This window comes from Gossypium raimondii, chromosome 10 (genome assembly GCF_025698545.1).
Source record: "Gossypium raimondii isolate GPD5lz chromosome 10, ASM2569854v1, whole genome shotgun sequence".
Taxonomy (NCBI): domain Eukaryota; kingdom Viridiplantae; phylum Streptophyta; class Magnoliopsida; order Malvales; family Malvaceae; genus Gossypium; species Gossypium raimondii.
The window spans coordinates 39,697,299-39,702,027 of NC_068574.1; the positions used below are offsets into that span (position 1 = coordinate 39,697,299).

At 37.3% G+C, this 4,729-nt stretch overlaps 1 non-coding gene across 1 annotated transcript; it reads left to right on the forward strand.

The window, feature by feature from the left end:
• The first annotated feature begins 4,047 nt into the window (after positions 1–4,047).
• Positions 4,048–4,154, forward strand: LOC128034230 (small nucleolar RNA R71). Its single transcript, XR_008190360.1, has one exon. It is a non-coding gene; the product is annotated as a small nucleolar RNA R71 (small nucleolar RNA).
• The last annotated feature ends 575 nt before the right edge of the window (positions 4,155–4,729 follow it).

A 4,729-nucleotide genomic window follows, 5' to 3' on the forward strand; every position in this document is an offset into this window, starting at 1 on the left:
AAATCATGTAAACACATGCTTATGTAGAAATTGTATGACTACCTTAGCATCATCTGTAGGGTATGCTTTAGCTTCAACCCCCTTGGATAGATAGTCCACAACAACTAAGATGTATTTGTTCTCATACAAAGAAGGAAACAGGCCTAAGAAATTAATGCCCCATACGTCGAACAATTCAATCTCCAAAATGTTTGTCAAGGGCACCAAATTCCTCTTTGATATATTTCCAGTCCTTTGGCATAAATCACAGTTCTTCACATAAGCATAAGTATCTTTAAATAGTGTAGGCCAAAAAGAACCTACTTGCAAAATCTTTGCTGCAGTACGTGAACCACCAAAGTGTCCCCCACTTGGAGATGAATGGCCATGATACAAGATCTCAGCAATCTATCTTTTAGCTACACACTTTTGGATTATATTATTTGCACATAGTTTAAACAAAAACAGATCCTCCCAAAGATAATACAGACTATCATGAAGGAATTTTCTCCTTTGTTGGTATGTCATTTCTCGAGGAATTATTCCACATGCAAGATAATTGGCAAAATCAGCAAACCAGGGTATTTCATGAATTCAATTTACCTCAAATAAGTGTTCATCTGGGAAATTCTTGTTGATAGGGGCACATAACTGAGTTACCTTATTTTGCTCCAACCTCGACAGATGATATTTGATTTTCGACACCTTTTCTGTCTTGGATCACTAGATCAATTTCTTGGAGTAAAAGTATCCAACGAATTAGCATTGGTTTTGCATCTTTCTTCATGTGCAAGTATTTAATGGCCGCATGGTCAGTAAATACTGTAACTTTGGCACCTATAAGATATGAGCGAAATTTTTCAAAAGCAGAAACTATAGCAAAGAGTTCCTTTTTGGTTACCGTATAATTGCGTTGGGCTCCTGTCAAAGTTCTACTTGCATACTAAATAGGGTGAAACACTTTATTTTTTCTTTGACCCATCACAGCTCCAACAACATCATCACTTGCATCGCACATCAACTCAAAAGGTGTGTTCTAATCAGGTGTAACGATTATTAGGGTTGAGATTAACTGCTTCTTTAGCTCTTCAAAAGCTTCCAAATATACTTTGTTGAAATCGAACACTGTATCCTTCTGTAACAACAAACACAACAGCTTAGAAATTTTTGAGAAATCCTTAATAAACCTTCAGTAAAAATCGACATGGCCTAAGAAACTTCTGACTCCTTTAACATTAATTGGGGCCGGTAATCTTTCAAGTATGTCCACCTTTGCTTTATCAACATCAATTCCTTTCTTTGAGATCTTATGACCTAAGACAATCCCTTCCTTGACCATACAATGGCATTTTTCCCAATTAAGGACAAGGTTCGTCTCTTTGCATCTCTGTAGTACCTTAGCCAAATTACTCAAACAGATATCATAAGTGTTTCCAAAAACAGAAAAATCATCCATGAAAACCTCAACAAAATTTTCGACCATATCAGTAAATATTGCCATCATGCATCATTGAAAAGTTGCAGGTGCATTGCATAAACCAAAAGGCATTCGCCTAAAAGCAAACATACCGTATAGACAAGTAAAGGTTGTTTTATGTTGGTCCTCCGGGGCTACAACTATTTGGTTATATCCCGAATAGCCATCTAAAAAATAATAGAATTCATTACTTGCCAGTCGATCTAACATATGATCTATAAAAGGCAACGGAAAATGGTCTTCCCGAGTAGCTTTGTTCAACTTTCTGTAATCAATACAGATTCTCCTACCGGTAACAGTTCTTGTTGGAATTAACCCATTACGCTTATTTTCAACAATCATGATTCCACCTTTCTTCGGCACAAACTGCACCGGACATAGCCACAAACTATCTGAAATAGGATAGATGATTCCTGCATCTAACCATTTGATCACTTCCTTTCTCACAACTTCTTTCATAATAGGATTGAGCCTCTTTTGCCCATCAATTTGAGCTTTTTCACCTTCTTCTAAAATGATTTTATGCATGCAAAAAGAAGGGCTTATACCTCCAATATCAGCTATGGTCCAACCAATTGCTTTCTTAAATTTCTTTAGAACAGTAATTAGTTGCTCATCGTGATCTTTCGTCAGTTTCGCTAAAATAATCAAGGGAAAAGTAGAAAAACCACCTAAATAAATGTATTTCAGATGGGAACGAAGTACTTTTAGTTTGAGGGTGGTTCTTCAAATGAAAACTTGGGTTGCACAAATTCTCTGACTTCCAACTCTAACGGTTTAAACCGTGTGGATTGAATAAAATTTTTGGGATTGGCTTCCATCAAAGCCATGTTTTCTTCACCTTCTTCATCCTCCAAAGGGTCAAGATCTAAGGCTTTCTCCAATGGATCTTCTTCAAAATTGCTTTCCATAAAAACCAAGGTTTCTATCTCTTCAATAACTGAACACTCCTCTGTCGGATCGGGAAATTTCATCACTTTAAGAATGTTAAAGGTAACCTAATCGTTTTGAACTCGCATGGTGAGTTCTCCTTTTTGCACATTAATTAACGTTCTTCCCATGACTAAGAAAGGTCTCCTAAGGATGATCGGCACTTTATTGTCTGCTTTAAAATCTAAGATAATAAAATCAGGAGGAAAAATAAATTTATCGACTCTTACCAAAACATCCTCGATCTTTCCTTTTGGATATGCTAAATATCGATCCGCTAGCTGAAGCATCACAGTTGTAGGTCTTACTTCACCTATCCCTAACATCTTGAAAATAGACTTAGGCATCAAGTTGATACTCGCTCCTAAGTCACAGTAAGATTAACCAATGTTACAAGGTATAGTAAAGCTTCATGGATCTTTCAATTTTGGTGGCAATTTGTTCTGCAGGAACGTACTGCACTCCTTTTTCAAGGCAACAGTCTTATACTCACTCAGTCGTTTCTTCTTGGACAGTATATCCTTCATAAACTTCACATAATTCTACATTTGTTCTAAATCTTCTACCAACGGGAATATTGATGTGTAACTGCTTCAGAACATCCAAAAACTTCTTGAATTGCACCTCCTGTTTCTGCTTGTGTTGCTTCAATCTTTGCGGATATGGAGGTGATGGAACTTACGATTGAACCGGACAACTTTTTTGAGTAGGTAAGTCTACATCCAAAGAAGATGTTAAAATATCTGAATTCCCTAAGTCAGGGTTTACCTTGTCAGACTTTACAGATTCTGATTCTTTTGGTGTAGGAACTTCAAGAGCTGGTTGATTCTTATCAACGGGCTTATCTTCAACATTAATCAATCGGGGTTTTAGAATTTTACCACTCTGTATATGTTCTTTACCCAAATTTCTTAGATTCTCAGTATCGCTCGGCAAGGTTCCTTGTGGTCTATTACGTAGTTCCATAGCTAACTGACCCATTTGGTTTTCCAAATTTTTCAGTGTTGATGCTTGGCTTTGGATCAAAGCGTCATTCTTTGCCATGTACACTTTCAAAAACTTCTCCAAACTGTTTGATGCCTCAGCTTGAGGTGGTTTTGGAGCTTGCTAATTAAACCCTGGAGATTGGTTGGGTCTTTGCTATAGTAAGTTGTTGTTCGGTCCATTTCCTTAGTTACTCCAAGAAAAGTTTGGATGACTACGCCATGAAGGATTGTAGAAGTTGGACTGGGGTCCTTGTCCACTCTTATTTTGGTATTGGTTCCCCATATAGTACACTGACTCCGGATTTGATGGAAAATTCTCAAAAGAATGACCTTTCCCACTGTACACACAGGAAACTATTTAAAACGGACTTGGTGGCTGAGCTACAAAATTATTAGTACTATTAGTGGTTAATTGTTTTAACATAAATGGAAATAGACGATACCTGAGCTGATAACGAAGTGAAACAGTCAACTTCATGAACTCTGGCTACACGTCTTCTTGAAGCTGTTCGATTTGTTGGCCATTGATAGTTATTTCTCGCGATCCTCTCGATGATCTTATAAGCCTCATTATAAGACTTAGAAAAAATTTCACCAATTGTGGAAGCATCTAGCATCAATCTTGTATGTGCATTGAGACCATTATAGAATGTCTCCAACTGGATACAGTGAGGAATCCCATGATGAGGACACTTACGAAGTAACTCCTTTAATCGCTCCTAAGCCTCATACAAAGACTCGTCATCCAATTGTTGGAAGGTTGTGATCTCGTTCCTTAACTTAGCATTTTTGCTAGGTTGGAAATACTTAACCAAAAATCTCTCTACTAATTCTTGCCATGTAGATATGAAACTTGGTGGCAATGAATTGAGCCATGCTCGTGCTAGATCTTGTAACGAGTACGGAAACAACTTCAACCTCAGTGCGTCTTCAGTCACTCCGACTATCTGCAATGAATCACTCACCTCCATAAACAATCGAAGGTGGAGATGTGGATCTTCTGTGGGCATACCACTAAATTGGCCCACTGTTTGTAGCATTTGAAACATCACTGGTTTCAATTTAAACTGGGTTACCTGAATATCTAGCATTCTAATTCCTGGGTTTAACTCACTAAAAAGTGGCACAGCATACTGTCTGATCGGCTTCATTAACTTGGTCTTGATTTTGATCCCAAGGTCCATCTCGACTTGTCTTTGAGTTGTTAGTTCACGTCTTCTTTGTCTGAAAGTTCACTCAATTTCAGGGTCTACATCGATTACTCGATCTATGCTCATAAACACCTAGAAAGAAAATCACAAGAATTAAAAAGAATAAGTTAGTAATGTTAGAAATAAATCAAATTGAAAATAAATAA